Genomic DNA, 23279 nt, shown 5'->3' with positions numbered 1-23279 from the left:
AGACTGTACCACCTTTTGTATGCTTTAAGTTATATAGTATTGAAAATATTTCCCTGTGTCACAGTCTTCTAAGACGTGGCTTTTAATGGTTGCTTAAGCATAATGTGACATAACACAGAGCTTCTCAAGCATGTGTAATATAAGGACACTTTAAACAAACATTTTTACATGTTCTTGATGTTGAATTAAATTATCTTTATTATTATGTTTCCCAAATGTCTATAAACAAACACTGTGAGGTATAAATATATACTTATAGCCCTTCTACAATTATAAAACCGAAACAAATTTTCAAATTAACTTCAGAGCCAATATAATTCACATTAACAACACTGGATATTTTGCTGAAACTAAATTGCTGCTTAAAATGTAGATATGGCCCTTATTCTTTTTTTTTTTTTTTTTGGCCGCATTGGGTCCTTGTGGGCTTTCTCTAGTTGCGGTGAGCAGGCTTCTCATTGCGGTGGCTTCTCTTGTTGCAGAGCACGGACTCTGGCTACGTGGGCTTCAGTAGTTGTGGGACACAGGCTCAGTAGTTGTGGCTCGTGGGCTCTAGAGTGCAGGCTCAGTAGTTGTGGCACACGGGCTTAGTTGCTCCGTGGCATGTGGGATCTTCCCAGACCAGGGATTGAACCTATGTCCCCTGCGTTGGCAGGCAGATTCTTAACCACTGCACCACCAGGGAAATCCCGGCCCTTATTTTTATGGAAGCTTCTGTTCTGTGTGCCATGCTTTTCTTTGTTTGACCTATAGTGCAACTTTGGTTCGTATAGCAAGCCATTTGGCTTTTAATTGGTATGACCGCATTATTTATATGCAGTCACCTCTGTCCTTCTTTCTCATTAGTCATTAGCCTATGAAATTTAGAGAACTTAATACTTAACATCAATTAGATTCTAAATGCAAATGCTGGTAATCAAGAAGCATCTTTCACTTGTAAGATGATCATTCACATGATTGAGACTATATTTACATATTTTAAGATCACCCTTGAGATAAAAATTCAATATTGAAAAATATTTTGAAGTGGATTTGCAGATTCCTGGGGATGACATGTCTTTGGGCCCCATTTGAAAAATCCTGGTGTGACTGTAAAGTGCATGGGCTCTGAGGTGGGCTCTCGGTTGGAATCCAAACTGAGCCTTCCTTGTGCTCTGTGGGTTTGAGCAAGTTTCTTAATCTTTCAGAGCTTTCATTGCCTAATCTGTGAAGTGTAGATAAGGGTAACTTTAATCAATTAATTGAATAATTTTAACTCAGAGGGGTGCAGACATGAATGCTTTTTTCCCCTCTAGTCAGAATTCCCCACTGTGCTTTGTCAAAATCTTCCTTTCCTCTAGGGGACGGATCCCTTGATGGTACCTGGGGCAGAGTCCACAGACTTCTGGTCACTCTGGGTTATTGCAAGGGCACCATGGTAACATTTCACTGTTATCTAATTGAAAGCTTTTCCTACTGCTATTGCTGACCAGACTTGTGGCTCTGGGGGTGTGCCGTGGGAAAAGGTAGATCTCTTTTACCTTTCCGTTCCTTTTCCCCGTTCCTCACCTCAGACAGTTTGGGGCCGGGAGGACAGTCCGTCTGGGGTATTTCTTCCCTGCTCCCTTCTAGGTCCCAGAGGTTGGTGTGTAGGGATGGGCAAGAGGGAGAGGGACAGGGGTAAGTGTCTCTTACCTGGCTGCTCTTGGGTCCTCCTTGATGACGTTTACTGGTTGCCTGACCAGCACTGCCTGTGTGCCCGCCCCATGATTGTGAGTTCCTTAGAGGATAGGCTTTCTCACTGTGTGCTCTCCAGACCTAGAGAAGAAACTGGTATTATGTTCTTTCAACCTCTTTTAGGCCAACCCCTCCCCTTCTTGTTACCCCACAGCTGGGGCCCACTTGCCTAATGGACAGCCCTCTTGGGTGGGGACCTGGCAACAGGGCTTAAGGCCATCAATCTCCGTGGGACTTCTTTGTTTTGTTTTGTTTTGTTTTTTTGCAGTACGCGGGCCTCTCACTGCTGTGGCCTCTCCCGTTGCGGAGCACAGGCTCCGGACACGCAGGCTCAGCGGCCATGGCTCACGGGCCCAGCCGCTCCGTGGCATGTGGGATCTTCCCGGACCAGGGCACGAACCGGTGTCCCCTGCATCGGCAGGCGGACTCTCAACCACTGCGCCACCAGGGAAGCCCTCCGTGGGACTTCTTGACCAAGGGGACTCATGTCCATGCCAAACAGTGGGGGAGCAGCGCTGCTGCCCCTTCTTACCCCATTTCTCCTTCCCCTGTCCAGAATGGTCCAGGGCAGATGTGTAATTCAGTTGCCTGAGCAGATATTCACCAAGCATTACGATTTTTAAAAATTCTTATCCCAATTCTTTTTTTGTGGCATCCCTGAACTCAGTAACTGATTGATTTAGAGGAGCCCACTGTGGGGGTAGGGAGAGTACCACCTGAAAAATACAGCACGACCCACTAGGTCAAAGGATCCAGGGTTCCCCCTCCCCATCTCTACTCTTCTTTTGTGAGCTGTGGAGGGGGAGGGGCAGTGCAGGGGCACAAATGGGGGCTGGAATAAAAGGATTCATACTACAGCTTCTTAATACATCCTTGAACTAGCCCAGCCTCAGTTACTGACTGCTGTCTACTTTGTGGGAAGCTCACCTCCTCTCTATTTTTAGTTATGGGTTCTATTTGCCAATCTGGTGCAACTGGAACTTTATAAATGGCTGTGGTATTAAATATGATAATGCCAGGCACATTGTAAGCACTCTGTAAACGGTAACTGTTACAGTTATTGAAGTGCCAAGTTTATTTGACTCTTCTCTTGTTAGACATTTAGGTAGTTTACTCTTTTCCACTATTTTAAATAATGCTGTGATGATCTTTATAGCAAAGACTTTTATCCTTAGGACAAATTGCTATAAATGGAATTTCTAATTCAAAGAGTGCAGTTATTTCCATGGTTTTTGTTACATCGTACCAAACTGCCTCTCAGAAAGGATAGAATTTTGCTTTCCCTGATTCTTCTTTGATCCCGATTCTTCTTTGATAATAGATAGTATAATTTTTGAAAATACTTGGTAATTTGGTGAAAAAGTAGTCCCTGATTTTAATTTGGATTTATTTGATTGCTACTGGTTTGAATACATTTTCATATATTAAAGACTCGTATTTTTTTAACAAGTTGCTTGTTCAGATGATGGGTGCTTTTTGATATAAACAGGAAGATTGAGTAGTTTTAGGTATGAAAAAAAAAGGGAGCTTGGAATAACTTGAGCAGGGAGTCTCTAGCAGTAGGGAGGGAAAAAAATGACCACATCTGACCAGACATGTACGCGGGCCTCTGACTGTTGTGGCCTCTCCCGTTGCGGAGCACAGGCTCCAGACGCGCAGGCTCAGCAGCCATGGCTCACGGGCCCAGCCGCTCCGCGGCATGTGGGATCTTCCGGGACACGAACCCGTGTTCCCTGCATCGGCAGGCAGACTCTCAACCACTGCGCCACCAGGGAAGCCCGTTCCTCTTATTTATCAGTTGCCTTCTGAGACCTTTTAGCTCCGATTCCATAGATTTCCCCCGTGCAGGCTTCTCATCTTAATTTGGTTTCAAGGCCTACCTCAGATGTCATCTGCTTTGTGCCGCTTCCTGGTTTCCTCCTGAAGGACATGTGTCTTCCCACATCATTCCACCATACCTCCATACAGCTCTTAGGACGATGCTGTTTGACTGTGTTTTTAGATCTCTCCGCTTAATTACACGGGCTCCTCAAAGGCAGCAATTTTTCTTTTTTTGTTTGGCACAAGCAGGAAGTAAGGTGATGAGTAAGAATCATCCTTTTTCTCTGGTAGCTCACAGTTTATCAAAGAAAATGGACATCTAAACTTACTAAATATAATGGAGAGTGTTCTGCTATGCTAGAGGTTGTGGATAATGTTACAGGGGAGTGGAATAGAGGAATTTCACTTAAAGTGGGGTAGTATCAGAGAAAGCTACGGTGAGAATGACAGTGGAGCTGGGCTTTGAAGAATGAGTAGGAGTTCATCAAACAGATGGGAGAACAACATTTCAAGTAATGAGAACAGCTTATCAAGGGTCTAAAGATACAGGCACATGAATGTCGAGCGAAAGTATATGGATGGGGAAGGATTAAGAATGAGGTTCAAGTGGCCCCCTCTGTTCTCCCCAAGACCCCATCTTCATTACCTTTACTCACCATGATCCCTTTGCTTTGTCTGCAATATCGCCCCCTGTCTCCTCGGACACTATCAATCATTCTGCAAAGTTACTGAATACTTATTATACACCATGCACCAAGGAAAATAGACAGAAATGGGTTCATGGACAACTTTGAATGGCATCATGGGAATGTTAGCCCCATGCTGAAAATCTACACAAGAGAGTGGTGTCTTACCCAGATACTTTTTGGACTGCTAAGATTCCAAATAACTAAAACATTTTCTATTATAGCAACTGTAGATAAAATAGATATTCTTAGCAATCAAAAGAGTATTATAATTTCTTTAGTTCCCCATGATAACAGTTTCTCTCAAACCAGGCTTAGGCAATCAAAGAAAATATAGTTTCATATCTTTTTATATAACTGATCTTCTTTTCTGTCAGTTCACATCTGTTGTTCCAGTTTCTTTTCCTTCATGATAAATCTTTGGACATGATAAGGCATGCCCAAAACATAGTGGCATAAAACAACCACTTTATTTAGCTCACAGATAGTATGGGTCAAAAATTCAGACAGGGCATGGCAGGGACTTGTTTCTTCTCCCAGATGTCTGGGACCTCAGCTGAGAAGACTTGAACGGCACAGCAGCCCTCACTGCTGGGAACTGGAATCATCTGAAAGTGTCTTCACTCACATAACTGTCAACAGGGTTGGGATGACTCAAAGGCTCCATTCAGCTGGGGCTGTTGACCAAGAGTGTCTGGAAGTGGCCTCTACATGCAGCCTGGGCTTCCTCCCAACATGGCAGCCTCTAAGTAATCAGACTTCTTACAGGGTGGCTCGGGGCTCCAAGAGTGAGGGTCTTAGTGGCCAAGGGGGCAACTACATGGCCTTTTTAGTGACCTCATCTTGGAAGTCACGCAGTGTTACTTTTGCCATATCTAGTGGTCAGAGGAGTCTCAGGCCCACTCAGATTCAAGGAAAGGGAACATAGATGCCCAACTTCTTGGCAGATGGAATGTCAAAGAATTTGTGGCCGTTTTTTAAAACTGCCATAACTTATAAATTTTAATTTTTCAGCATAAACAATCTCCTTTGAATCTTTTCAAAGTTCAACTTCCTAATCAGAGCCCTTTGAGTAAACACTTCATTCTTCAGAGTTCTGCCCACTTCCCTTTCTAAACCCCCAAATCTTAACTCCATCAGGGCAGGGATTTTGTTTGCGTCACTTATCTCCAAGTCCTCACCAACCCGGAACAGTGTCTGGCAAATAGTTGATGCTTAATACCTGTTACTGACTGCTTCATGAGAATGCTTACTATGTCTTTGTGTGAGTTAGAGAGAAGAGGATGTCTGTGTGGCCATCCATACCGATGTCTGTGTGGTGTCCTCTGCTTCATTGTCTAGTTTGGAATGTATCCTGGAGTTGTCTGTTGAGTTGTAACTAGTCCTGTCTGTCCTTTGGGATTGATGTGCAGGAAGGAACCCACTATGGAGATTGTGGTGCTAGACATTTGTCTCAAAGTCCCTGTGCATTGAGACCTCTTTGCTCCAACCACAGACCTCTGCTGGTCCACCAGTCTCTTAGCAACTTCTAGATGCCCTGAGTGCCAGGCAGGCTTTAGGGAGAGAGCACTGCTGCCCCAAGCTCATCCTTCTGTCTGTCTCCTGCTGCTACATCCGAGCCCTTGCTCCCATACATATATTGACACAGAGCTGAAGATTGAACTCCAGTAGCCTGAAGGCCACCCCCATGTTCTGTATGGGAAATGGGAGTCTCAGGATTTCTGCAGTTCCATTGCTCCCTAAGTTGAACTGGTTTTGGTGACAAGAAGGAATGTGTATGTGGGGAGGGGGTGTGTGAATGAGGACTGTGTCTTTGTTTACCAGTTCTACTCCCTTCCTTCCCCATAAGGCCAGAGCGAGTGGGCTTCTCTTTTACTTCCCCTTCTATGGCTGGGGCTTCTCCTATATCACATCCTCCTTTCCAACTCAAACTTAGCTGCAAATAAGGAGGCACTTTATAGATAGAGCACGTGACGAGAAACTGCTCTGTCAACAAGGGAACACAAATTAGGAAACATTTCAAAAATATTGTAACAGTTACTCTCCATTACATTGAGGCACAGGTAAAATGACCTTAACTAGTTATGGACCAGCTGCCTTCCACCAGACCACATCTTCACAACACCAGTACCATAATGGGAGCCTGGAGAGTCTGTTTGAGGAAGGTGTGAGTGCATCGTCAGGACTCTTTTAAGTGCTGCCCGGTCCTTGTTGCTGACTTTAAAAAGTGAATCCTTGAGTGTCAATTTTCTCTTCAGTAAAATGGGGATATGCTACCCGTCTTCTGATGGGCAGCTACAAGTTCAGCATGATTGTTAAATGAATGCTTAGATGATTTCCATGGAAACCAGTTTCCCATCTCATTCTTCCTGAAGTTTCCTAACACTGTTTCCAAAAGACCTGGGGTGCTTTAGAAAACATAGATGCCAGCCTGCTCTGGTCTAAATGAATCAGAACCTCTGAGGGATGGGGCCCAGGGATTTGTGTTAAAAAGTTAATTCATGTGACTTTGTGCACCCCCTGATTAAAAACCTCTGCCAAAAAAAGACTAGAGATACAATATTGTAGTGTTCTGGGGGCAAGTCTTTGTATGAGACTGTCTAAAGCTTCTGTTTAAGTTGGACTTGACCAGGTGGGAAATCACTTATTTACAGCTTGCTGTTGGGGGCTCCAAAGTGATAGCCTTGCCAAGCCTGGTTTCTATTCCAAATCCTTTGTAAACCAAGGGGACAGAGGCAAAGTGCCCCCTTATTTGCATGAGTGTCCCTATCAGGGTTTTCTATTAACTGGACTTATGGTTGGTGAGCTTTGAGCCAGTAAGTGCTATGCTCTTTTGTTACTGCACTTGGTGTGCCTGGTGTTAAGGTAAACTGTCTAAAGCTGCCTGCTTCTAAACGGATGCATTTGTGTGATGGTGGACACAAAGGGATCTATATTATCCTGAAGAGAACAAAGCAGTATTATCTTTTCCTTGTAGGAAGTTATTGTGCAACAAATGCCTAAAATGTCTCCTGGGTACAAGGACCTCTGCTAGGCACAGGGAGGGATAAGCGTTAGAATGAGGACTCATCTGAAGCTGATAATATTGGCAACCCGTGGGGATTTGGGTGGGAGGGATGGCCAAAGGGGCTTCGACTTCATAATGTCTCAATTCTTTTCTTTTTTACTTTATTAAGATATAATTCACATACCATAAAATTTGCCATTTTACAGTGTACAATTCAGTGTTTTGAGTATAATTCACACAGCTGTACATCACCACTGCCTAATTCCAGAACAATCCCCCCCCCAAAAGGAAACTCCGTACCCATCAAGCAGCCATTCTCCATTCCCTTCTCCATTCCCTTCTCCCCAAAGCTCATGGCAGCCACCCTTGCTTTCTGCCTCTGTGGACTGGCCTGTTGTGGGTAGTCCATATAAATGGAATCACATACTATGTGACCTTGTATGTCCACCTTCTTTCACTGAACATAATGATCTCCAGGTTCATCCATGCTGTAGCATTTACGTACTTCATTCCTTTTTGTCTGAATGATATTCCATCGTGTGAATATATCACATTTCGTTGAACAAGTTTAATGTGATTGTTAAAATGAACGTGTGGGTGATTTGTGTGGAAACCAGTTTCCCATCCCATTCTTTCTAAAGGACCCAGGGGAATTGTTAGGTCATATGGTAACTCTGTGTTTAACTTTTTAAGGAGCTGCCAAATGGTTTGTCTCAACTTTTTAATAAAAAGAATATATTCATACTATTTTTGTAGTTATGAACCAATTTTTAAATTACTTTTAAAATAGAACAGAAAGTATTACAGAGGATGCAAAGAAGAGCGTATATCCAGTTCTGATTGTATTCTCTGGAATTCACCAAGTTCTGTTGCTTCTTAATTTTTGATAAAGTCACAGAATCAGAACAGTAGAAGAGCTACTTCCCTTCTATCAGAGTCTCTAAAAGAAGAGATGGAGAAGAACATGGCCTCGTTCTTCACGTCAATCTCAAATGTTTTCCCCACAGTAATATGTGATCTTCCCTGTTCATGTCAGAGCATGTTGACTGAAACTCTTTCCTAGCACTTAACACATTGTGCCAAGGAGCAAGTCACGTGTATATATATACACCTCTCTCCTAGATGACGAGGCCCTAGAGAGCAAAGAGAGACCAAGTCTTGGGCTTCTATTTGTACCACCTGTAGAGCATATGCTTGATATATGCCCATTAAATATTGACTTGAATTATATTAACATCCTTAGACTTTTCAACTTGATATTAAGAGGAAAATTCTTTTCTGACCAAGATCCCTAGTTCACTTCTCTGTTATGTGGAGTTTCTCATTCTTCTGTTTCTACCCAAAGAAATATGGTTTAAGGCAAGATAAGAGTTAACTTTTTTTTTTTAACAAAGCAACAGTAAGCAGGACTAGTTGTGGGAGTAGGATTATTGTGTTACTTATTATGAAGCTATGTTCTCTAAGCATGTCCACAGCTGTGAGGTCAGAAGGTTCGTAGAGAGCATTTGAGTGAAGATGAGAGAAATTATTTTCTAAGAATATATTGTGAGCCATATACACACACATGTATACATACATACACATATATAGGTATATATAGAAAAAATGTACATGGATATTCCTATTCACAAATAGATTCGTCTGTTCATATGTCTATGGGATACTGTTCTGAGCACTTCTTGTATGTTATCTCATTTAATCTTCACAGCAGCCCTAAGAGATAGGCACTTTTATTTTCTCTATTTTTGGGTAAGGAACTGAGGAATAGGGAATTTAGGAAATTTGCTAAGTTTTCTCCATTAGAAAAGAAAGGAAACAGATTTTTGACCCCAAGTAATCTGGCCTCTCTATATAGAATAAGCACATGTTTTTGTGGGACAAATCTGAGTTTGGATCCTGGCTCTACTGTTTAATAAGAATATGACCTTGGATAAGTTATCTAATCTCTCTGAGCCTCCTTTATACAAGGGGTAGTTGGCATGTTGGGAGTAAAGTTCTTCATTCCCCTTTAATTCCCTCTGCTACTTCCTTGTGGGTATGTCTTTGGTAACATTACACAACGTGACAATGGCAGGATATGAGAGTGATGGCAGATTTCAACTGAAATTTTTTTGAGTTTTGTTTTGTAACAAGTAAGCTATTCAGCATGTCCGTTTCTGCCCATGATGACAACATCGCTTTCTAAACTCACTGAGAGACCACTGTTACTATGGACTTAATTCTGACCCGGTGGGAAATATCTTGGTAATAATGAACTTTGTGAGAGCTTGGGAATGTGATGGTCAATTTAGTTTGCTATCAGTGAAGAGAGAATATTGTACCCCGGACTTTAGGAATGCATATTTTAGAAAGTGTGTATCTAAAAATCTTGACCAGTGCTAGTACATCTAGAGACGATGACCAGGGGATCGTGTGGGATCCATGTCAAAAACGGAGTAGTCGAAGACTCAGGGCCCTTTTGGTGTGAGGAAAAGAAGAGGAAGTAGATTTCTTTTCTTCTAGCTATGAGCTTTCTTGTGCTTCAGTGTTTCAATCAGTGATTTCTGTATCTTCTTCCTATTTTCCATGGAAATGATAGAATTCCCTACATGACCTACTGACTTTTCTGGAAGCCTATTTCTAAAGTCCGATCAAAGTTATATTAAGTGTATTTTTTGAAAAACATGAGAGAATCTACGAAGCACAAAACTTTCACTGTAAGTAGAAGAATCATGGCTCATAACCACTGGTTTTGATCTCATAACCATGGATCCTATTGGAATTCCTTGTTATTAGTAGACACAAATAAAACAAATGTTTTCTGCTCCCAGCTCTATAGGGACTTTATTAAAATTGGAGGAATAGTATTTTCCAGTGCTTTGAGCTGTTAGGAAAATAGGCTTTATTATGGCTAAGTCTGCAAACTGACTGCAAAAAGGGATGATGGGGTTAATTTCTGTGCATGGTGACTTAGCTTTGTGTAGGGGCTGTGCAATACACAGAGACTAATAATTGTTGTTCTTGGAAGGTCCATTAGGCCTAAAAATATAAGTCTCCCTGTTGTTAATTGTGCTAGGAAAAAAAAAAGCATAACTCGAGTGTTCCCTTCTGTGGATCCAGGAGAGCTTTGTTTTGGAAGATGGAGGCCCCAGCAGAAGAGAGCTAAGGCAATGTAGGCTTTTACTGAGCGCCTGCAGGAGGCCTCTCACTGGGGATGTAAACGATATGGTTCTTGGCCTTCAGGAGCCTGGATTAGAAGGAAATTGATCAATCAGTCAATCACTAATTGAGATCCACTGAGAAAAGTGCTGTGAGAGAACAGAGGAGGGTACAATTAATTGAGTGAAAATGATCAGAGAAGGCTTCAGTGAGGTGTTATATGCACTAGGTCTTAAAGGACCTGTGGAAAGTTGGACTGGAACGGGGGAAGAAAGGTATTTCAGCCAGAGAGAAGACCGTGTGAAACTGGCCTCCCGACATGCTGGAATGATTGGAATGGAGCTGATAGGAGAGAGGAGTGGTGGGATTTACAAGGTAGATGGGGCCAAGTTACAATGACTCTTGTGTGTTATGTTAGGGAATTAGGGCTTTCATTCTCTGGGGACCCTGGGAACTGTGAAGGTGTGTGCGTAGGTTTTAATAGCCTGACCTCACATGTGTGATACAGCAACCTTTGGTTTTCTGATCAAATAATTTGGGAAACATTCCGTACTATATTTCTCTTTTTGTGGAGACTCTGTGTATGTAACCACATTGAAGGCTCTGAAATGATAAGATAAACCCATTTGACTTGTTTACGCATGGTCCAGTGTGTTCAAACGTGGGACCCTTTTCATTTATTTTACCTTGTATCATGTTTGGGACATACGATATAGGGAAAGGAGGAGGAGGAAGGACAGGTTTCTAGGAAAATAGAAGAACCTTGCTCACCAATCTCTCAATACTGGGGGTGGGGGGAGGGAAGGGGAGCCATTTCTTAAACCTAAAGAGAGCCCTGCACTGGGCGTGAGGAAGTCTTGGTTCTTATTCTGGCTTTGCTGTTAAGTATGCTGTGTGCCTTTGACCAATTCACTGTTTTGAAACTCATCCTCCAGACACAGATGGTACTGCCTGACCACAAATAATTGGACACTGTATTAAGCAGTTTACATGCATTAGCTCATGAAATCCTCAAATCAAACCTAAAGTTAGAGTCCCATTTCAAAGATAAGAAAACTGAAGAATTAAGAGAGAAAGGAACGATTCAAAGTCACTCTTTAGTAAATGAGCGTTCTTGGATGGGAGGGGGATGAAACATTTTCAGTGGAAGAAACAGTTTAAAGGCACAGAAGCGAAAAGGGGTAGGCAATCTTCAAGGAAGCACATACTGTGTATAATAATCTGCTGTGTAGCCCACTTGGAAGAGTGGTGGGAGACAAGAATAGAAAAGGTAGGTTTAGGTCAGGTGGTAGAGGGCCTTTGAATGCCATGTCTTATTTGCGTTTTATTTGCATTTTATCATCCTGATTTTCAAATGAGGCCTTAGAAATGTTATCATTCAGTGTTCCTTGAGTCTAAGGTGGTATATATTTAAACATACACTATTATTTTATGTATTTTATTTTATGAAAAAAAATGCCTTATTGAAAGAGCACTCTTAGACTTACTTGGACGTGGATTTATAGTATGTCACTCTCTTGCATACACCAAAAGGAAAATAAAAGTGAAATATATTCGTAAAGGACGCCTAACACTTCCTGATGTTCAGTTCCAGCTTTGAATCACTTTTTGACTCATTATCCGTATTTTGCTACCTGATAATTGTCCTCTATGTTATCAAGGGCACTGACAGTACATTTCTTAAAAACGTTTTAGCATTTGTTCTCCCAAGTCACTGAGACATATTCTGCGATTTTCAGTGCTGACACTTTCTTGATCTTACCAGAAGATCTTAACAAAAAGTCTTCTCACAACTACTGAGGTTCATATTTCTCCCTGAAATGGACCTTGAATTATTTGTTCAGGATTGCACTGGTCCAGTCACACCACCAGAAACGACAGCCGAGTACACTCTTGTTGACAGCCATGTCCTGGATGCAGCTTGACTGTAAAAAAAACATTCTGATTTTGGTGTCAAAATGTTCCAGGAAAAAAAGAGAAGGATTTTAGAATTAACACAATATGGTAGCTTATTGAAGGTTAAACAGTGGTAGAAGCTGCAGAACCAGTATTCAGAAATAAGAAATATGCATCCTGGAGCCAGACTGCTTAGGTTCCAGGCCCAGAGCCTCCACTTATAAGCTGTGACGTTGGGCACGTTTCTTCACCTCTCTGAATCTGTTTCCTCATCTGTAAAATTGAGATAGTAATACCTGCCTTACAGAGAAGAGTAACTGCAAAGTAAGTGCCTGGTTCTTATTAAGCACTCTCTGTGTACTGTCTTCTATTAGTAACATTTTTGACAGGAGGAATTAACATGTAGAGAGCATTTCAGTATGTCTTCAGTGCTTAATCTTTGGCTTATTTGATAGGAGAACGTTGAGACTCGGAGAGATCAACTCCTTCACAGCCTCACTGCTAGTCAGTGGCAGACCTGAAACTTGGGACTTCTGGTTTTGTTCAGTGCTCTTCCCATTGTTCTCGTTGTCTCTCCTCCTACTGGTTATATCCAAAATACGGATACAGGGCTGTGGAGCATGCTTTGTAGTGCTAGCCTGCGGTCAGAGTGAATAGTGGTCTCAGAGAAAATAGCCACTGTTGTCCCCACCCTTGCAGTCTTGGAGGAGTTATCATCTTTGGTTGCCAGATAGGTGTGTTCATAGTTTAGATATGTCCAGACATGGTAGGGCATCAGAATAATTCTGTCCCCAGTACTGTCTAAGATCGGGCCTGCTTTGTGTTCTCGTGGGTCACTAGCTTTCTGAAATGAGGTTAAGGTACAGGTATTATTCACCTGGTGTGAATGTCTACTCATGTTAGAAATATAGCAGGGAAGCTGTATCTGGCATTCCAGACCAAGACTTGGACCCTGTGACCTGAAAGTTGGGACATATCAGGGCCTCTCTCCTCCCTGAAGAGGTCACTGTAGCTTGCTCCTTGCCAAGCATGTCTCAGGGCTCCGATGTCACCTGTCACCAGGCATGCCTAGTTGACTATTTATCAGTGTTTCTGCTGACCTTTGTCTAAGCAGAGAGAAAGGGAAAGAGAGAAGAGTCAAGACAAAAGTCCCTGGAAAAGCAAGATGCATAGAAGAATATCTTCTCCCCTGTTCCTTACCCCCAGGCTTAGCTCTTACAAGAATACCTTTTCCAGAAAAAGCAGATCCCATTGCTCTTTCCTTTCCTCTGCAGCCCTGGGGCACGGGTTATAATTAATTATCTGGGAACCACCTCTTTCTCCATTTGTTGCATTTGGCTCTTTAGTGTCCCTTTTTTTTTTTTTTTAAACCAGAACACAAGGTCATTAGACTGCACTTAGTTGCCTGACATAGCGATGGAACATACAGGTTAACACAGATACCAGGGCTCACCTGAGGCCCTGAAAAGAACCTTCCTCAGCAGCAACAGATGAGAGCTAACATATGGACATTTGAGTCTAGAACACATATTTTATTTCAGAAACAAAAAGCTATGCAAAGATAAGAAATAAACAAGAAACCTTGGCTTTGCTGGTCAAAGCCAAGCCCAGAGACAAGGTAGTCCTGATCTGGTCCTACAGCACATAGCCTTTCTCTCTAAGTTGCCTTCCTTAGCGGAGTCTCTCAGAAACCTGCGTGCTTATAGCCAGATGCTTTTCTAGGAAGGTGGAGGCTGTCCTGGACGAATGATTATATTTAGCTCAACTTGATGTCATGTGTGGCTGTGGCTACGAGCCTGCTTTTCAGAGTCAGATCCACCTGCTTTGAATCCTGGTTCTTCTACCCAATAGCTGTGTATCTCAGGCAAATGTGCTTAGTCTGTTAAGCCTCGCTTTCCACATCTACAAAATGGGGAGGGAACAATGCCTATCCCAGGACCGTTGTCTTAAGAAATTGTATAATGTAAGGTCGGTATGAGTCATTTAGCTTAGTCTCTGACATGTAGTAAAAGCATCCAAAGAAACTACTTGATAGCGCCTGTGCTCCTCCCAAATTCAGTCTCACACCGCCCCGCCCCATCGTTCACTACCATTCAGCCACAGCAGCCTCCCTTTTTTCTCTGAAAGAGCCAAGGTCTCCCCCACTTCAGAGCCTTTGCACTTGCTTTTCCCTCTGCCTGGACTATCTCACCCTCCCTCACCCTCGCCCACACCTCTGGCTCCTTCCCATCATCCTGGTGTGAGCTAGTATCTTAAAGGAGCACAGCCAGCTGGTGAAGAGCACAGACTCTGAATTCACATCCTGGCTCTGCCACTGAGTGACTCCATGACCTTGGGCAAGTTACTTCTCTGTATCCCAATATCTTCAACTGTAGAATGGAGTAATAATACCTATTTCATGAGTTGTTGTGAGGATGAAGTGAAGTACTGTACTATATGTAAAGCACTTAGAATAGTGCTTGGCATGTAGATAAGCTATGTAGAAGTGATGGCTGTTATTATAAAATGTCATTTCCTCAGAGAAACCTTCCTTGACCAGTTTATCTAGAGTTTCCTCCAGACCACTGTAATGATTTATTGTGATTACTGACATATTTGCGTGCGTTTTTGCCATCTTATTTTATTCTGCTTTCTCTCCCCCTCCCTTCCATTGGATTCATCCGGTTTCCTTCATTTCTCTTTCTCTTCCTCCCATGGTTTGGAATACACACATCCTATTTCTTTAATTTTAATGATTTTCCTTGCATTTTTTTATACAAGTTCCTTACTTAATGTCTAAAGTAAAGCATCTCCCTCCTCCTTAGAATTCAAGATCCTTACAAACTTCTCTAATTCTGCTTACTCCCTTCATTTTCATGTTTAGTGTTGTCTATTTTTTTTTAACATCTTTATTGGAGTACGATTGCTTTACAATGGTGTGTTAGTTTCTGCTGTATAACAAAGTAAATCAGTTATACATATACATATGTCCCCATATCTCTTCCCTCTTGCATCTCGCTCCCTCCCACCCTCCCTATCCCACCCCTCTAGGTGGTTACAAAGCACCGAGCTGATCTCCCTGTGCTATGCGGCTGCTTCCCACTAGCTATCTACCTTACGTTTGGTAGTGTATGTATGCCCATGCCACTCTCTCGCTTCGTCACAGCTTACCCTTCCCCCTCCCCATATCCTCAAGTCCATTCTCTAGTAGGTCTGTGTCTTTATTCCCGTCTTACCCCTAGGTTCTTCATGACATTTTTTTTTCTTAGATTCCATATATATGTGTTAACATACGGTATTTGTCTTTCTCTTTCTGACTTACTTCACTCTGTATGACAGACTCTAGGTCCATCCACCTCACTGCAAATAACTCAGTTTCGTTTCCTTTTATGGCTGAGTAATATTCCATTGTATATATGTGCCACATCTTTTTTTTTTTTAAGTTTAGAATTTTATTTCCTTTGTGTTTTGGGCTTAGGGCTTTTTTTTGCATTTTTTAAAATTTAATTTTTATTTTATATTGGGGTATAGTTGATTTACAATGTTGTGTTAATTTCAGGTGTACAGCAAAGTGATTCAGTTATACGTACACATTTATCCATTCTTTTTCAGATTCTTTTCTCGTATAGGTTATTACAGAATATTGAGTAGAGTTCCCTGTGCTATACAGTAGATCCTTGTTGGCTATCTATTTTATACATAGTAGTGTGTAAATGTTAATCCCAAACTTCTAATTTATCCCTCCCCCCCACACCTTTCCCCTTTGGCAACCATAAGTTTGTTTCGAAGTCTGTGAGTCTAGTACTGGTTTGTAAATAAGTTCATTTATATCATCTTTTTAGATTCCACGTATAAATGATATCATATCATACGATATTTCTCTTTCTGTGTCTGACTTATTTCACTTAATATGATAATCTCTAGGTCCGTCCATGTTGCTCTTTCATAGCTCTAGGATCATCATCCTCTCCTTTAAATGAGCAGAATATCAGTTTCCTTTTAGTTTAACGCTCTGCATACATTTTCCTTTCTTTTTTTTTTAACCTCTTTATTGGAGTATAATTGCTTTACAATGGCGTGTTAGTTTCTGCTTTATAACAAAGTGAAGCAGTTATACATATACATATGTTCCCATATCTCTTCCCTCTTGTGTCTCCCTCCCTCCCACCCTCCCTATCCCACGCCTCCAGGTGGTCACAAAGCACCGAGCTGATCTCCCTGTGCTATACAGTTGCTTCCCACTAGCTATCTATTTTACGTTTGGTAGTGTATATATGTCCATGCCACTCTCTCACTTCGTCACAGCTTACCCTTCCCCCTCTCCACATCCTCAAGTCCATTCCCTAGTAGGTCTGTGTCTTTATTCCCGTCTTACCCCTAGGTTCTTCATGACATTTTTTTTTCTTAGATTCCATATATATGTGTTAGCATACGGTATTTGTCTTTCTCTTTCTGACTTACTTCACTCTGTATGACAGACTCTAGATCCATCCACCTCACTGCAAATAACTCAATTTCGTTTCTTTTTATGGCTGAGTAATATTCCATTGTATACATGTGCCACATCTTCTTTATCCATTCATCCGATGATGGACACTTAGGTTGCTTCCATCTTCTGGCTATTGTAAATAGAGCTGCAATGAACATTTTGGTACATGACTCTTTTTGAATTATGGTTTTCTCAGGGTATATGCCCAGTAGTGGGATTGCTGGGTCATATGGTGGTTCTATTTGTAGTTTTTTTTTTTTTTTTTTTTTTTTTTGTAGTTTTTTAAGGAACCTCCATACTGTTCTCCATAGTGGCTGTACCAATTCACATTCCCACCAGCAGTGCAAGAGTGTTCCCTTTTCTCCACACCCTCTCCAGCATTTATTGTTTGTAGATTTTTTGATGATGGCCATTCTGACCGGTGTGATATGATATCTCATTGTAGTTTTGATTTGCATTTCTCTAATGATTAATGATGTTGAGCATTCTTTCGTGTGTTTGTTGGCAATCTGTATATCTTCTTTGGAGAAATGGAATTAAGTGGTTAGGTGACTGAACAATGTATTGTTTTAGAGCCTCAAACACTTTTTCTCCATACCATTTTTATGTATGTCTGGATTGAAGATGATTTCTCTTATATGAGTTTGGAACTTTTCATCCTTAAATTTTGAGGTGGGAGAAGTTCCATTCCCGGTAATGGAGAAGTACCTTGTATCAGACTAAGTCTTCTTCAGAAAAAGTAATTATAAACTCTAAACAAAATATGTGAAAACAGTTGTTTGAAGTCACTGAAGAGCTACCAGAGTAGATGGAAATGAGAGAGGATTTGACTCTAAAAAATAAGGAAAAGATATAAAATGTGGGTGAGAGCCACAGTTATGTGGCTTTTCTTCTGAGGGTATTATTATCCCCCAGTATGCACAAGGCAAAGTGACTGGAACTCAAATAGAAAGCTGTACTCATTGCCTGAAGAGTTTGGGCTTGACAAAACAACTGGAAATTGAAAGGGAAAATCCTGGAAGAGGGGAACAACAGAGCCTGTGCATAAACACCCCTCACATATTTGGTTGCCTCTGAATTGTACTTGGATGAGTGAGACTTTCAGGACCCAAGGAGGAAATAACCACTGGAAGGCTGACATTGCTGATCCGAGATTTCAGCTGCTGCTCAACACAGGGGAGACACATTTCATACCTAGTTAGAGACCTGCCAGCTTGGAGGGTATGATAAAGACCAGAAGCTTTTCATTGAAACCCTAGAAGGACTGCAGTTTAGAATTAAAGGTTATATCCCCAAAGGGCATTACCCTAGGACTAAGGGCAGTACCAAAATAGACCTGTCCCAGCAAAGCATAAAATAAAGCCTTCAAGGTTATCCTTCAGTAACTTAACTGCCTGGTGGAACAAAAGCCACTCTTCAGAGAAAGCTAATGGAAGTACAGAAAAGAAGATTGAAAAGAAAGTAAATAGAAGTTCAGTGACTTGTGAGGTAATATCAAGAAATCTAACATATGTATAATTGGAGTTCCAGAAGAAGAAGGGAGAGGGGGAGGAGGAGGAAAGGAGAGAGTAGGGCAGAAAAAATATTTGAAGGAATATTAGCTGAAATTTTGCCAAAGTTGATGACAAACAGCAACCCACCAGATCCTGGAAACTCCATGAATTCCAAGCAGTATAAACACAAGGAAGAACATACCTAGGCACATCATGGTCAAACTGCTAAAAAAAACAAGACAAAGAGAAAATCCTTAGAGCAGTCAGAGGGGGAAACACATATACACACATTACCAGAATGACAGCCAACTTTTATCAGAAACAGTGGAGGCCAGGAGTTAATGTAATGACATCTCTGCAGTCCTGAACAAAGAAAACTACATCCTAGACTCTATATCCCGTTTATATAAATATATATATATATGCAAAATAAAGGCATTGTCAGATTAGAAAAAACAAAAACAGAAATTTTGTTACTAGATGACTCACAATAAAAGAAATACTAAAAGAAGTCATTCAGGCCAAAGGAAATTGATACCAGATGCAAATTTAATTCTATAGGAAGGGAGGAAGGGTGGGCATAGGAAATGATAAATATGTCACTAAATCTAAAAAATTATCTTTCTGTGTCAGTTTTTAAAAGTAAATTGATACTTGAAACCAAAAATAATAACAGTGTATTGTTTGTAGCATATACAGAAGTGAAATATATGGCAGCAAATATATATATAAAAAATAGCACAAAGGATGGAATGGGGTGTAAATGGAATTTGAAAGTTTCTTGCATTATAACTTAAAGTGATATAATATTAATGCCAGATACACTGTGATAAATTCAGGGTGTATATTATAATCTCTAAAACAAGCACTAAAGAAAGGGAGGGAAGGATGGAGGAAGAAGAAGGGGATAAAAGCTAAAAAAAAAAGAAAACTTGATTAAAAGAAGACAGAAAGGAGAAACAAACAAATAAAGTCTACTTAAACCCAGTTATATCAATAAATATATTGAATATAAATGAACTAAACACTAATGACAGAGATTGTCACATTGGATAAAAATGCAAGACTCAACTATAGTTGTAGCCCTCCAAAAAAAAAAAAAAAGGCTTGTGTAAGAATGCTTATAGCAGCTTTATTCGTAATTGCCAAAACTGAAAACACCTAAATGGGACTAGTTGTGTTCCACGACTGCAGAATTCATATTCTTTTCTAATATTCAAGTAATGCATGTTCAGGTAATACACGTGAATCCCAGCTAAACTTTATTTCATCATTCAGACTAATGAGGTGGATTGGGGCACCCTCATTTTTATAAGTCTGGAAATGAGGCTCAGAGGAAGACGGGTCTTGTTCAAGATGGCAGTCATGATGAAAGATGGGATATCTCTCACCATGGAGGTAAACAGTGAACATCTGTTCAACTTTAAAATCCAGGTACTTTCTACTCAAGAGCTCAAAGTGAGTTAGCTTGGGTCTTAGATCTAGAAGCCACATCTCCTGAGTCCCAGTCAAGAGCTAGAAATCTATATCATCTTCTCATTACATTCTAATAGAAATTTCTGTAAAAATCCCGTTTGCTCACTGTTGTCAGTCCAACCAGTGGGAGATCTGTTTTGTTGGTTAAGTGGGTAATAAAACCCTTTCCTAAACGAAAGCCTCACCTTTCTTATTTTCCCATAATTTTAGGTTTATGCTTACTAAGGAGGAAGCCAGGGCAAGGAGACAGCCAAGGACATTTTAATTGAGTCAAATGGGACATGCTTTTAATCAGGTTTTAGTGTCTAGCTTCTGGAAAGTGCATTGAGATCTCTTAATTATCTTACCAAATCTGCATTTCAATTTGGTACTCTTGAGTGTTTAGAGAGTCACTGATAAACTAACCAGCTTCTCTGCGGAGAATAACTGAAGCCTCTGGAGGAAAACAGTCCTAAATTAGACAGAAGAAGTATGAGATCACAATAATGTGAGCAAAAGGAGTTATTGATCAGATGGTTCAGAAATCTAGATCATCTTAAAAACTTGTTTATTCTGTTATTCCTTTTGAGTATGTAGTGAACACTTGCTGATTGCTTCTCCTGAAGCCACTTCCCCCTTTCTCCATCCTAGCAGTGCCTTAATTTCTTTAAGACATCTGTGTGGTTCTGGGGATGCTGGCTGCATCCACCCTTAAGGTTTGGCCAGTCAGCAAGTTCCGTCCCCCTGGCCACCATGATTATTTTGGATTGGGCATGCAACCTAAGAGGCGCAGTCTAAGTAAACTGTAGTTGGTGTGGTGTGTGGGTGTGATCTGATTACAGAAAGTGACTACCAGTCCTGTACTCTGACCCTAGACTTATACAGGGGTTCGCACTGTTGTAGATATGCACTTGGAGTGAAAAGGGAGAAAGAACCAGTGCCTCCCTGTCAGGGCTGCTGTGAAGATTGCATGGGAGCTCATGAAGCACCTTGCAGAAAGTCTGGCATAAAATATAGATTCATGCTTTAAGGACTTTTTGAATTACCAATGACAGAAACTACCTCAGACAAACAAGCAAAAAGCTAGGAATGTATTGGAAATGTACTAAGGAAGCTCAGAAAGTTGAAGGAAATGTTCTAGATACTTGGGCAACTCTGAGGGCTTTATACACCAGAATCAGATTTCAGTGCCCCCAGGGCTCTCCTTGGGTCTCATCACTGCTTGTCTGTGGTTGAATTTCTTTTCTCTAGGTGATAGGAAAGAAGGTCCCCTGCAGCCTCCAGTCCTCCTGTCTCTGTGACCCAAACGGCAAGGTCCCTACTCCTGAAACTCCAAATTAAAAAATCTTGGGGAAGGATACTAACGGCTTGGGTCATAGTTCCACTTCTGGCTCAAGGGCTGTGGCCAGGGATTGGAGAACTTGGTTGTTCAGATCCGGGCCACACATACTCCACCTGAGACTTGCCTGGTAGACGGGGAGGGGTATGAGTGGCAGCGCCACCCAGGATCATGTCTGCATGACATGAATAACAATTTTCCCCAAATGGTGCCGAATAGTAAAACAAATGTCCATAGTTATTTGGTATTGCTCTTCTTCCTAAGCAGATTTATTCTCCTTCTCTCTCTAATCAGGGTGGGGAACAGGAAATAGGAATGTAGGGGGGAAGGTTAAGTGTGAATCGTATTGTTCACTTACTATGTAGTAAGTAACTTTTGCGTGTATTAGCCTATTACCTCTCATTTCATCTTTACTATAACACTGTGAGGTAGATAATATTGCCATTTCAGCCAGAAACAAGCTCAGGCTAAGAAACTAACCCAGGACCACCAGATAGCCAAGTGCTGGAGCCAGGAGCCAAAGCAGGGTCCACTTGTCTCCAAAGTGTACCACGCTCTCAGAATGAAGTAAGCTACACTTTCCTGGTTGGCATGCCATTCCTCCTTCCTCCCCTGGTCACTCCCACCATCTGTCCCCTATCAGAAGCCTGGATTAGAACTTGAAACCTAGGGGGAAGTCCCTGGTGGTCCAGTAGCTAAGACTCCACACTCCCAATGTGTTCAATCCCTGGTCGGGGAACTAAAATCCCACAAGCCACATGGCATGGCCAAAAAATATGTTTAGAACTTGAAACCTAGGTTCTTCCAGACCTATAAGGACATTCTTGTCTCATCCCATAGTAGACAAAGGATGTATTCTCTCTAAAATAAACAGAAATGTTTGTGTGTTGACCTAAAACTGGAGAACACATTTCTGAACACAGTGTTTTACTTAAGTAGCAAAAAAGTTGTAGCAAGAACTGGGTGGCCTGTATTTGAAGCCCACTAACTACCAACTAGGCAACATGTTCTGTGCTTCAGTTTATTCATCCATGAACTGAGGGTAGTGATAGAACCTAGCTCACAGGGTTTATTGTGAGGATTAAATGAGCTAATATATAAAGCACTTAGAGTACCTGCAAGGACTATATCAGTGTTAGCTCTCTTTATTAAAATGGGTTATTCATTATTAGTGGACTCTTTTGGTTTAGGGCCAAAACAGGCAGACTTTTCGCTTCAGGAATCTTCATTCTTGGGTTCACATCTGGGTGGTATGCATTTAGCTCTCAAAGAAACAAACCCATCTTAGTATAATCTAAGGCAGACATAACCTACTTACGATCCAGGGAGCACAGTTCTAAGGGGGAAATAGTCTCCCTGCCTGTCTGGTCCTGTTCACATACCTACTATTAACATTTTCCCCATATGTCACTTTGTCATACCTACATACTGAACTTTTAAACACTTGAGTTTAAATAAATGAGACTGTCAGATCTGTCAGACGTGAGTCTGGAGTGCACAAAAGTGACTTCCTCCAAGATACTGAAGGTGATTTGGCAGAAGGGTGGGAGGGTCTCAAGTTTAGGTGGTAGGAGAGTCTGTGTACGTGGGTTCTGAAAGGAATACACTTTCCTGAGTGAAGAGCTAGGACAACCTGGCAGGATTTCAGGGTTGTAAGGCTCCCAGAGAGAAACAAGAGCACTGTGTGTGATACATCAAAGAGGGAGACGGAAGGACACATCGCTCACTGGCTCTTGTAAGCTTCACAGGTTTGGTGGGGGGGCAGTTCTGGGGCCCTTTCTCTGCCTCTCTCTCTAGCTCAGATTAGTACCCGATTCTGGGATTGGATCTGAAACTCATTTGTACTACATAAATCTGAAGATTTCGCCTCTACATCAGCGGCCACATTGGGAACCATACCTCCATATGTCGTTAACCTATTTAGTGATTGCTGGTCCGCTGATGCATCTGTCTTTGTAATTTTACCATATATTTGGTGTACAGTTAAATGCTTTTCTCCATATGAAGCATTTTACAACAAAAACATCCCCCATGTCTGTGAAACTGAAAAGACATACAGAAGCAGAGCCTTAGATTCTTCAAACTATATCTGGATGAAAAGACAAAAGTCAGACTACTTCAGAATCAAAGTGAATACTTGTAGCCTTTGATTTCGAAAGGTTAATATGATGGATGAGAATATTTCACAATAGTAGCTTAATTCAAATGCATGAATATTGGAAAGTGTGTGGTTTGCGGTCTTCCCTTTGTTACACACGTC

General features: G+C 41.4%; 1 protein-coding gene across 3 annotated transcripts in view; it reads left to right on the top strand.

Annotated features, from left to right (window-relative positions):
• GAB2 (GRB2 associated binding protein 2) overlaps positions 1–23279 on the top strand; it is a 178913-nt gene that overhangs the window by 8977 nt on the left and 146657 nt on the right. The gene's annotated exons all lie outside the window — the stretch shown is intronic.

The sequence above is a fragment of the Lagenorhynchus albirostris genome, chromosome 9 (assembly GCF_949774975.1).
Source record: "Lagenorhynchus albirostris chromosome 9, mLagAlb1.1, whole genome shotgun sequence".
In the NCBI taxonomy this organism is placed as follows: Eukaryota; Metazoa; Chordata; class Mammalia; order Artiodactyla; family Delphinidae; genus Lagenorhynchus; species Lagenorhynchus albirostris.
This window is presented reverse-complemented; position numbering and strand designations above follow the sequence as displayed.